At 39.5% G+C, this 13,183-nt stretch overlaps 1 long non-coding RNA gene across 2 annotated transcripts in view; it reads right to left on the bottom strand.

Moving 5' to 3' along the window:
* Window positions 1-13,183, bottom strand: part of LOC126759582 (uncharacterized) — a 113,973-nt gene that overhangs the window by 54,279 nt on the left and 46,511 nt on the right. For both annotated transcript variants that reach the window (XR_007667022.1, XR_007667023.1), the window contains exon 2: window positions 12,946-13,047. This is a non-coding gene — a long non-coding RNA (uncharacterized LOC126759582). The remainder of the gene's footprint in view (window positions 1-12,945; window positions 13,048-13,183) is intronic.

The following is a 13,183-nucleotide window of genomic DNA, read 5'->3' on the forward strand; positions in this document are numbered from 1 at the left end:
CTGAAACGAAATGAAATCGAACCATTTCTGAAGCGAATGGTAATAGGAGATGAAAAGTGGAGCAAATACGACAATAATGTGCGAATAGGATCATGGTCCAAGCGTAGTAAAGCTCAACAAATGGTCGCAAAGCTAGGATTGACGTCTCGAGAGGTTATGCTGAGTGTTTGGTGTGATTAGAAAGAAATCATCCGCTATGAACTGCTCCAGCCTGATCGAACGATTGATTCTTCAATTTACAGTCAACAAGTGATGATATTGAAGCAAGCAATCGAAAAAAATGGCCAGAACTGATCAACAGAAAGAGCTTCGTCTTCCATCAGGTGAACGCTAGACCACACACATCTTTGATGACTCGACAAAAACTAAGAGAGTTGGCTGGGAAGTTTTGATGCATATGCCATATAGCCCTGACCTTGCACCATCGGACTACCATTTGTTTCGGACCATGCAGAACTCCTTTAATGGAGTAAAGATGGCTTCAAGAGAAGCCTGTGAAAATTACTTGTTTCAGTTTGTCGACGATACACCAGAAAAGTTGTAAACTGATGGAATAATGTCTCTAGCGAAAAAATGGCAAAACGTGATCGACCAAAATGGTACATACTTTCATTAAAGTCCAGTATAAATATAAAAAAAATAATTGGAAATTTGATTAGAAATACTAAACGACTTTTTCGACTACCCTATATATTTTTTATCTTACATATTTATACATTATCTTAAGAACGAAGTAAACTATTATCTGCATCTTTTGTTAACTTTTTAAGTATAAGCATACAAATATACAAAAAATTTTCATATATACCGCAATTCCTTTCAAAATTCAAACGCGCTGATGAAGCAATAAGCACGGTTTAACCTGTGGACCTTCAGCAGCCAATAAACTAAAAAATATACACGAATACAGATGCCATATAGAATTTCGTATGAATATGTATGTGTATAGACAACGAAACGCATACAATATTTTATATCTGGTGTATTGGTATTGGAAATAAACTGAACTGAAAATCGAAAATCGTGTTAAAAAGTAAATAAATTACTTGATGGCTTTCGAGTTAAAGCAGCACGAAACCGAAATGCGAAACAAAGCGGAATTCAAAATGTATTGTAGACACCAAAAAAGTTGTAGAATGAAAAGATAAAAATTAAAACGTTGAAATAAAAAGTGGTGTGTGTGTGGAGAATACAAGAAGCATAATAAGCGCAATAAGCACAGCGCAGCGGAGTCACAGTGGCAGTGACAGTGGCAATGTTGCTGTTGCTAGTTTTGCTGTTTTACTGCTGCTGTTCCGGCTACTCCAACTCCAACTCCGAGACCAACGGCGGTCTGATGGCTACCAACATTACGGATTTCGATGCTCTTATGTGTTTATGTGTGTGTGTGTGATTGTATGAACACTTGCTAACTGCTGTTGTTGTTGTTTTTTGTTTTTGTTTTGTAGCATATACTTTGGTGTTAACTTGTTTCAACTGCTACCAATCTTACTGCTTACTTACTCACTGCTAACTGTGTGACTGACTTGCTAGTTGCTTACTTAGCTGTCGCCGGTGTAGTCTGCGGCTGCTGCCACAACACCGCTGATGCTGCTGACTGCTTGGGCTGCTGTTAGAATTGGAATTAATTAAACGCCTTTAAAACTCAATAATTCACAATGCTCAACGAGTTTTAGTTGGCGCACTTCACTAGCCAGCCTCCACTGCAAACGCCGCTGCTGCAACTGCCACACCGCAACTGCCCCAACTGCTGCCGCCGTTACTCCTTCGTTGCTATTACTTATGCTGTGGCTGCTGCGGCAGCAGCATGCTTCATTAGTCAACTTAGTTTAGTGATGATGACTGTCGGTTGGTTGTTGTTGTGTTTCTCACACTGCACCCAAGTCGGCTGCTACTCATGCGCCATTATGACGAGACTGGCGTTAACATTTAATTAAAAATGTGATATTTTTTACTTTTACTGCATCGTTGAGTGTGGAACCCTTTCATTATTACTTTATTCTTATTTGCTTGATCTTTATTTTTCTGCGAAAGGACTAAATATGCGTCAAAAGCTATGCGAGTTTTTTGGCTTTCGTGTGTTGCGTACAAAAGACTTAAGCAACGAACTTGCTCTCGGACTTGGCGGTTGCTGGCTGCGTAAATGGCAGTGTGTGTGCGTGTGTTGGTGGCGGCAACGACTACAGAGGCGCCAACAAAACGACAGTAAACTGCAAAGGAGGCGTAGTTATGGCAACTTAAATTTTGAAATATGAACTTTAATAAAGGGGAATTTAGGCTCGAAATTGCATTGAGATGTTAACCTTGCTTTAATCGAATTGAACAGTTTTTGGGTTTTAATATTTTCTGTATCGAAAAAAATAATAACAATAAACAGAAAGTATTAAAGTTTATACTGAAAAAGCATTTAATATGCTTGGGTATCTTTGAAGAAAGGTTTTTAATTAAAAAAAAAACTTTGTGAAAGGCGATAAAAAGCCCAGAAAGGAAATTCGAAGCTATCTCTCTAAACACTTTTCTATACTATGTACTTGTATATTATGTTGGTTCGACATCATCGCTTAGCAGAGTCGATAATTTAAGCAATCATGTAGCGGTTTCTTCGCACCAAGTTAACACTAGTGGATAGCGCGCAACCTTAGAGACGCGTAGATTGCGCATCGACGACTCTATTGCTGCTGTGCAGCAAGTAGTGTATTGAAGAAGACCCCGCCACCATTGCATGCAACAATTTAAGTATTGTGCCCATCCACTTTATGGAATATTAAGCGGAAGAATATTGTTTTGCGAGCTTACTGAATCCAACCATTGTTAAGACATCGTTTCATCCACAAAATGTCACTATTTGTGGTACTCTAGGGGCAGCGGAAATCTTTGGTTTATACTATAATTCTTCAAAAATTAAGACGGCCATAATGCTACAGTGAATGGGGAACACTATACTTGTAGCGTCATGACTAATGACTTTAACTTTTTCGTGCCTGAATTGGAGAAAATAATCAATTTTTGAAGGAAAGTTTTGGTGAGTGCAATATATCGCATAATGAGCTTGTTAGGTGGCTTGCAAGATCGTGCGATTCAACATTGCTGGACCATTTTTTTTACAATTATGCGAAGTCACTGCCTATGCAAACTTCTTAGGCAGTTTCTTTTTTGGTTACATGACTGAGTTAGTTTAAGAATTGGTCAAAGATGGACCCCATTAAAGAGGAAATACCCCAAGTTTTACAGTTTTTCATCGACAAAGACGAAAACATAATCCAGACGGGTTAAGCCAATCAGGTGCATTTTTGATTTAGTCGATTACTTTCCAGTAATTTTGACGCCAAATATACACCGCGCTCTGAAAAGTCATGTGAGTACACTTTGGATTAAGTCGGAACTAAACATTGCACATAAACCCGTTTGGAACCATTTAAGTAAGGATGGATACAAAAAGAAGCACCGTATTTAGGTACCGAATTTCCATCTACGAATTTCTGGAGACTCGTAACAAAATCGGTTCGTTTATGAAGCGGACGGTAAAGGAAAGTGTGTCACTTACGTCAAACAAAAATGGTCGTTGTCATATCGCGATGAGTCTAGGAAATGAAGATCAAGCCAATATTGACGGATGGGTAGGTTTTGCTATGTGTTTAGTGGGATTGGTTGTGCATCATTTTCTATGATCTTCTCTTCTGTGATCAAACTCGAAATATCTCGTTAAATGAAGAATTTTTTTATAGCTTTATGCTATCGTAATCCGATATAAACGATTTCTTTGAAGATCAATCTATGCCAAATTTGGATATCTTCCTAAATAAGAAAATTTTACCATACGAAAACTTACTTCTGACCGTTCAGTTTGTATGGTAGCTATATGCTTATATGGTCCGATAGGCTAACAAATGTTAGCCGACGATTTTAAATTTAAAAAAACTAAGGAAAGTAGCTCATTAGCAGAATATTTGAGAAACCAAGTTATAGGTTCTAACGTTTCATGGTTTTGAAGAGAAAAACCATTTCGTATCTGAAAGGACGTAGTGCATACAAACAAGGAACAAGCTGTCAATTCGTAGTTTCGTCACTTCCTCTTGAAAAGAATTGAACTAAGTTCTTTAAAAACGGACTATAATCCTTAGAAAAAACCCGTAACAAGAAGATGGACTATGCTTTTGATCGCACGAAAATAAGCTGTTTAATGCCGCTATGTCTGACCTTGGTATCCTGCAAAACTAATACGGCTGTGTAAAAAGCTCCACCAGAATTAGGAAGGAGCTCTCCGAGCCTTTCGATAATAAACGAGGTTGCAGACAAGGCAATTTCTTATCGTGCGACTTTTTCAATATACTCTAGGAGAAAATAATTAGAGCTGCAGAGTTAAATCGAGCAGTTACAATCTTCTACAAGAGTCTACAGGTTGAAAAAGGAAGCAAAGCAAATGGGTCTTGTAGTGAACGAGGGCAAGACGAAATATCTCCTGTGTCATCAAACAGTCGTCGCACTCGCGACTTAGCACTCACGTCACTGTTGACAGTCATAACTTTAGATAATTTCGTCTATATTGGAACCAGTATAAACACCACCAACAATGTTAGCCTAGAAGTACAACGGAGGATAACTCTTGGCAACAGGTGCTACTTCGCAATGAGTAGGCAATTGAGAAGTAAAGTCCTCTTTCGACGGACAAAGACCCAACTCTACCAGTCACTCATTATTCCCGTCCTGCTATATGGTGCAGATGCTTGGACGATGGCAACAACTGATGAGTCGACGTTGCGAGTTTTCGAGAGGAAAGTTCTGCGAAAGATTTATGGTCCTTTGCGCGTTGGCCACGGCGAATATCGCATTCGATGGAACGATAAGCTGTATGAGATATACGACGACATTGACATAGTTCAGCGAATTAAAAGACAGCGGCTACGCTGGCTAGGTCATGTTGTCCGAATGGACGAAAAAACTCCAGCTATGAAAGTATTCGACGCAGTACCTGCTGTGTGAAGCAGAGGAAGAGAAAGAGCTTCACTCCGTTGGTGAGATCAGAGAAGGACAGAAGGCTACACTTGGAATCTCCAATAGCCACCAAACAGCGAAAAAGAAGAACGACAGGCGCGCTGTTGTAAACTCGGCTTTAATTGCGTAAGCGGAGTCTAAGCCAATTAAGAAGAAGAAAAAAGGATTGTTTGCTTAGTTCATTTGAGATATTTTTTCTATTTTACTGTATTTTGATACACCCGGTAATGTTATGTTGTCTTAAATTTTAGTAAGAGTTGAAGATAGTCAGAACATTGGCTGGAACTCTAAAAGTATAGTAGATTTTCTTGAAAAGGGTGTAATAGTCACAAAGAAATGAATAACGGGCATCTACGAAGACTCTGCGTAAGAGGTATGTACTTTTGAATATTGGTTGGAAAGAAGTACAGTTTAGTATGAATGCTGATATGGTGAAACCATAAATGCTACTATAGCAAGAAAACGTCAGTGGTGTCTGTATAAACTTTCCCGTTCTTGAGATTTTACAGCGGACAAAAAAGCTACTGGTTAAATTAACGTGTTCTAAAGCATATTTCCAACATGCTAACTGAAGAAGATGAATAATTAAATTAAATGATTTCCTCATTTTTGAAATGATTTAATAAATTAATTCAAATTCAGAAAGGAATCGTTATACAAATTAAATTTTTTTTTATAAATGACGCTGCACTAAATATATTACAGAATAATTTGCTGAACACAAGATTTTTAAATTATTTTTGTAAAGTAATTAAAAGCAGCAAAATCGCATTTCACATTTACATAATAATAATATTCGCTTGCAGTTAAGATTAGTTGGTTAGCCGAGCTTCAAGCGCCATAAAAGTGAATTCTGCGGTAATAATATGCGGCGAGGCGAAATTACAAATTAGCGAAAAAAGAAAAAAAGCAGAAAAGCATAGGAAGCTAATAATAATAAAGATAACTGGTAAAAACTGCATAAAAATTGGAAAAGTGGCAAGAGGCTAAGAGCGAGCGGGCGTGTAGCAAAAAGCAGACATGCAAGTCACTTGCAGTTTACTTAAAATTCTGCCGATAAGTTGTGACCGCGCGCGAAAAAAAGCGAAAAAAGAAAGGCAGCATAGACACACACACACACACTCAAAAACTTTATGTATATATGCACGTATGTTTGGTGGCTGTAAGCGCTTGGATGACAGCAATAGCAACGGCAGTTAGGCCAAAAGAGGCACTCACTTTTTTCTGACTTTTTGGCGGCACAAACACTTAAGTAAGCATACATATATATATGTATATAAAAACATATATCTATTATATAGTATGGGTGACTGTATAATGCTTGAATGTGTGTATGTGTATATGTGTCTTCTGCGCATATGCGGCTTTCGACCATATTTTATAGGCATGAAATATAAAGGCGAAGCTGTTAAGTGAACACACAATAAAAAAGCAACAAAAACTACAACACTAGAATGTTAAATATTTGCCTGTATGGGTGTGCCTATGCAAACGTGCAGCAGTGAGTGTGTGTGTGTGTTTGTGTCTGCTTTTGGTAAAAAAAAGCCGTCTGACTGGTTTTCTGCGCGGCGTTGTTGGCCGACAGCACCAAACACTGCAACACTGCAACTTTGCAGCCTCAGCAGCCTGCGGCAGCAGCAGCAAGCTCATGTGGCACCAGCGCTGTGCATCTTTTGCGGCTCAGCCACAACTTAGCGTCCAAACAAAGCGCACAAAGCTAACAAAGCCAAACGTGGCCACGGCTATAAAATAGATAATGCTTTGGCTATGCGCGAGACAGCAAAAGATGAGAACTCGCAACTTGGGTGCGCGTAGTGCATTCAACTTGAAACTATAAAAATCGAACTTTGATATGCCACACAGTGCACAGGCATGCCGTACTTTGAATTTGTGAGTGTGTGTGTGCTATGTCGAGGTAGAATGTATGCCGAAGAAGTATGCACTGAAGTAGTGAAGTCAAGAAGTGCAATGTTTGTGTGGCGGCGAGAGTTTCTCTAGTCTCATTCTACATATAGAATTCTATGTAATGATACTTGCTTTCTCGCACACATACATGCTTACATAAGTGTTACATACATATGTGTATACATATATGCCGTTTAAGTTTGAAATGAAGTGAACGCACCCACTTTTTCTTCGATTCTCTACTTTTATGTGATTCTTCGATTTTTCATAGCCTATTTTATGTCTGCTCGCACCATTGTAATGATCATTGATCACATGTTGAGTGCCGGCAGTTCACCTTTATTGCCCAACGCCAACGCGCTGCCATAATTTTTATACCCTGAATATACCCTTTTTTCAAGAAGAAACGTAAATTATATATTGGTTAGTCGAAAAGGCTTTTCGTATTTCTAATCAAACTTCAACTTAATTTTTTTATATTTAGAATTAACTTTAATGAAAGCAATATGTGTCATTTCGGTCGACAAATTTTTGTCATTTTTCCGCTGGAGACATTATTTCATCGGTGTACAACTTTTCTGGTTTCTCGGCGAAAAACTACCACAAGTAATTTTCATAGGCTTCTCTTGAAGCCAACTTCACTCCATTAAGGAAGTTCTGCATCGACCGAAACAAATGGTAGTCCGCGGCTGCAAGGGCAGAGCTATATGGTTGATGCATCAAAACTTCCCAGCCAAGCTCTCCCAGTTTTTGCCGAGTCATCAAAGATGTGTGTGGTCTAGCGTTGACCTGATGGAAGACGAAGCCCTTTCTGTTGATCAGTTTTGGCCATTTTTTCGATTGCTTGCTTTAATCTCTTCGGTTGTTGACAGTAAAATGTAGAATCAATCGTTCGACCAGGCTTAAGCAGTTCATAGTGGATGATTCCTTTCCAATCCCACCAAACACTCAGCATAACCTTTTGAGATGTCAATCCTAGCTTTGCGACTATTTGTTGAGCTTCATCACGCTTGGACCATGATATTTTGCGAACATTATTGTCGTATTTGATCCATTTTTCGTCTCCTGTTACCATTCGCTTCAGAAATGATTCGATTTCATTTCGTTTCAGCAAAGAATCGCAGATGTTAATTCGGTCTATTAAATTTTTCACAGACAATTCATGTGGTACCCAAACATCGAGCTTCTTTTTGTAGTCAACTTTTTTCAAAAGCCTTGGTTTAAAACCTTTTGATACGAAAATACTTTTTCGACTACCCAATATAAGTATAAATGATCAGCAAACTAGTCCTGAGTTTTTAAGCTGGTCGTGTATCAGAACAGTTAGTATCGGAGTATTATGGCATGTAGCTGTCATAAAAACTGAACGATCGGAATCAAATACTTGCATGGAAAACTTTTTTATGTGACGAGATTTCTTCATTCAATTTGGCACAGATTTATTATATTAATAAACGCTTAAATTTCCGATTAAATTTATAAGTTCGAAGCACTATAGCATACAGCTCTCATACAAACTGACCGATCAAAATACATTTTTGTACGGAAAACTCTTTTATTTGACAAGATATCTGCATGAAATTCGGCATCGGTTATTTTCAGAGACCACGCTACAATCTCCGAACAGATTGTTCAGTTCGTATCACTCTAGCATATAGCAGTCATATAAACTGATCATTGAAAATCAAAATAAATACATTTTAATACTCTTCAATGTCATAATAAATGCACCTGCGAAGGGTATTACATTTTCGAAGCCACCGAAGTTGACGTATTTTCTTGTTTTTTTTTTCTGTAATGTACGCGCCTACGATATTGTGGTTGCGCCTGCGCAGCATGAACACCCACATGCGGCTCACAAAGCTAAACCAACTTACACCAGCGTTCAAATACACACGCATACACACTCAAATAGGCCACTTAAACCCCTTTTATTACGAGCAGTAAATATAAAGTGAAGGCGGCGGCTCAAGTGGAGTTTTTTCTATGCCCAACCCAAATTTTCAAGTGCTCCAGAGTACCTATTATATCTACAAACAAACATACAAGTACATATGCAAGTAAAGTAAGTATTCACGTATATGCATGCATGTGTATACCATGTATACCTGTATTGGTGCTTGAAAAGCCAGTTGCTACAAGGAAAATATAGTTTTCTCACGATTCGTTGCGGCATGTTCGGTCATCTAATAAGCATGAAAATTGTATTCTAGAAATTCTGTGCGAAGAAAATGAGCGGTCTATTGAAAAAGTTGAGTCTTTGGTGCGCGCTTTCATTGTGGGGCGCTAACTAAAGGCGCAGCATGGAATAATAAATACAAATAACATACATATAACTATATAAAATATTTTGCTTCACCGCTTTAATACTGACTTGACTCGCACTTTAGCTGGCCAACACAATACTCCAACGATTATATTCGCATTAATCTTAAGCGTTTGTGCCTGCTGAGCGCCGAGCAGCGAATCGCTTTAGTGAAAATTCCAAATTCATCTTTCATAGCAAGCTTTCTACAAATGCGCGTCTTCTTAAGCTGAGTTATATTACTTGCTACACATGCATACACACACATATGTATATATTTATTGTTCTATTCGCTGTGGCATAGATAAAACTAGTAGCTGGGCGCGTAGCCACTGGGCTTACTGTGCTTCAGAGCATTCGCACACTGGCATACCGCCGTACATTGCTTATACCCGCAGCAATGCAGTGGAATGGAGTTTCTGTAGCATGTATCGACCCAAGTGGAAAGTGATCAGTATACCAAGAAGTTCTAAATTAATTTTTCTTCACTTCCTCTCCTTACTCAGGGTTTACTAAATTGTAACATTCGTTGGTGGATGGAGCCATGTGTAGAAATTCAAGCAAGTGAGGAAAGTTATCTGATTGTCATTCAATTGAGAGTGGGCAGAAACGATTCTTTTACATATGGCTCAAACAGCTCACGACTTCCGGTCTTTGACCAAGTATCGTCTGAGCTAAAATGAGCAAGCGAAAGAAACATCCTCTCCACAGGGTTGAGCGCAGGGCTTGGGACCCACCACGTAAAATATTACCAATGAAAAGGAAACAACAGCTCGGATAAGTGCAAACGATTATGATTTAAGAGTTCTTCAATATATCGCTGCTTTGCGCCCACGGTCGATGCAAGAGAAGCACAATATGACCAAAGATGTCTTCTATGAGCGCTTTGAGCACACCTGTCAATGTCAAAATCTTTTTTGGCGACTTTACCGTCAGGAGGGCAAAGAATGTATCTTTGGCACAACGGTTGTTAAATTCAGCTTCCACGATGAAACATTCCAAATGGGTTGAGGCCGATTGACTTCGCCGGGGTTGTCTGTAGTACAAGATTCCAGCATAGGAAAATTTATCAAGCTTCTTGGCTGTCTCCGGATCGAAAAGCCACCAACCATATCGATCATTTTGCGATAGACAGAAGACAAGTCTCCAGTGCTTTAGACGCGCGTATGCTCCTAGGTCCTAACATTGACTTTAGAACGGCATTTCAAGCTTCTTACGTACAACTCAAATGAAATCATTGGTGTTCGGAAAAAGCAAAATAATAGCTGGTATGATGAGGAGTGCCGTGTCGCAGTGGAGAGAAAGCAGACAGCCTACCTAACAATGCTGCGATCGACCACAAGAAGTGCGGGATGTGATGGATACCGACAGTTGAAGAAGGAAGCGCGACGCATTTGTAGAAAAAAGGAGAGAGGCCGAAATGCGTGAGTATGACAAGTTGACCGACAGGGGTAATGCTCGAAAAGATGCGGCGACTACTCTTGTAGAACCTCCTAGTGACTGATGCCCAGACCATTCCAAAATTATAGAGGGAACAATTCTCCAGCCTGGTGAATAGCAGTGGAAGCAGAACGCCAGGAGATGGTGAACCCGATTCTCCATGAAGAAATTCGAATAGCAGTTACTCGTCTGAAGAACAACAAGGCGGGGGCCTATTCAAACACGGCGGCGACGAACTGATAAGGAGCATGCATCAGCTTCTTTGTAAAATATGATCGGACGAAAGCACGCCCAACCGTTTGGAATCTGCGACAACTACCGTGGGATTAGCCTCCTCAACATTGCATATAAGGTTCCATCAAATGTACTGCGAGAAGAATTAAAGCCAACCATCAAAAACCTGTTTGGACCTTAGCAGTGTGACTTCAGGCAGGGAAAATCAACAACTCACGAGATATTCACCATGCGCCATATCTTGGAAAAGAACCATGAAAAGAGGATCGACGACAGTGTGAAAAAGAGCTGCTTTTATGCCGCCATGTCTAAATTTGGTATCACCGCAAAACCAATACGGCTGTGTAAACTGACGTTGAGCAATACCAAAACCTCCGTCAGGATCGGGAAGAACTTTTCTGAGCCGTTTGATATCAAACAAGGTTTTTCAGACAAGGCGACTGCCTATTGTGCGGCTTTTTCAGTCTCTCCTGAAGAAAATAATTCGCGCTGCAGAGCTAAATCGAGCAGGTACAAACTTTTATAAGAATGTACGGCAGCTGGCGTACGCCGATGATAGTGGTATCATTGGCCTCAACAATCGCGCTGTTATTTCTGCTTTCTCCACACTGGATAAGGAAATGAAGCAAATGAGTCTGATAGTGAACGAAGGATAGACGAAATATCTTCTTTCATCAAACAAACAGTCGTCGCACTCGCGACTTGGCTCTTACGTCACTGTTGACAGTCATAACTTTGAAGTTGTAGATAATTTCGTCTATCTCGGAACCAGTATTAACACCAGCAAAAATGAGGCTAACATATAAAACGACATACAACGACGACAATGACATAGTTCAGTGAATTAAAAGACAGCACTACATTGGCTAGGTCATGTCGTCCGAATGGATGAAAACGCTACAGCTCTGAAAGTATTCGACGCAATACCCGCCGCGGGAGACAGAGGAAGAGGAAGACCTACACTCCGTTGGAAAGACCAGGTGGAGACGAACCTGGCTCCGCTTGGAATCTCCAATTGGCACCAAACAGCGAAGAGGAAGAACGATTGGAACGCTGTTGTAAACTCGGCTATAACCACATAAGCGGTGTCTACGCCAATAAAGAAGAAGAAAAAGTCCTGTCGTGCGGGCATACCAGTTCTTTTTTTAAATTGTTGATAATATTTATAACACTAATATTTCCTACTGAGAACTACAAAAATTCCATAAGCTAAAACATTGTTGACCGATCAGTGCACCCTGTCGGCGCCTTTTGGCTGCCGTTGAGCATCACTGTCACATAGCGCAGCCATTGGCAATGAGAATGCACAAGCCGTACTAAATTGCATTTAGATTTATCATTGCATTGAGCGGCAGACAGTGTCGTGATTGAGGTCAATGTTAAAGTTGAAATCTCCACGGCTGATAAATGCAAAGCGGCATTTTTAAATGCATTTTTCTACTTGCCATTAGCGCGTTGGAAAAAAAATTGGCTTGTGGTTAAATGTTGCATGCGCGCTGTTTTCGCCGGTGAGCGCAATTAAAAATTATTGACATTAACGCATTTATTATAACTAATTGCGGTTAATGGAAGAAGCTCGACCGCTGACAAATTGAGTAGAGCTGTTGATGATCTTGCTAATCGAGCGATCGAGAAAGGAAAAGAGAGAGAGAGCGCCCAAGTAAATGCTGCTTGAGACATTTATCAATGTCAGTCACTGAAGTCACGATTAGTTTGTTGATTATTATTTTTTTCTTTATCAATAGTTGACTATAAAAGCACTGACTTGTCATTTGTCTATCATTTGCCTACCGACTTAGCGGTATCGCTGCGGACTGCTTATGTCAGCTGACTAGCAGCGTTGCGTTTGCACACATTTACGTGGGCTAAGCTGACAACCGTTGCGTGCATCGCGTGAGCGCGTGCCGTACAACTTTCGTCGCTTGCCAGTGGTTCATATATGTACATGTATAATAGTTATATATTCTTACATACTATTTATGCATATAAGCTTGTACTTATTAGCTGTCAGCAATATTGCTATTAGTTCAGAACATTTAATGTCAACTATGAATTAAATGAGTACTCACTTGAATAAGCTGATGATTTTTGCTAATTATTATCGACAGTGCGGTTGTTTGTGGGATGATCTTGAGTTGAGTATATGAAATACGGAGAAAAGATATGAATTGCTGTAAAATGAATAAAAAATAAACGATTAAAATACCAAGTACATAAAGAACAGTTATAAGATATTAAAACCACAGATTAGTAAACATAAAATTTAAAGTAAGTAAAGAAGGGCTAAGTTCGAGTGCAACCGAACAT

This window comes from Bactrocera neohumeralis, chromosome 5 (assembly GCF_024586455.1).
Source record: "Bactrocera neohumeralis isolate Rockhampton chromosome 5, APGP_CSIRO_Bneo_wtdbg2-racon-allhic-juicebox.fasta_v2, whole genome shotgun sequence".
Classification (NCBI taxonomy): domain Eukaryota; kingdom Metazoa; phylum Arthropoda; class Insecta; order Diptera; family Tephritidae; genus Bactrocera; species Bactrocera neohumeralis.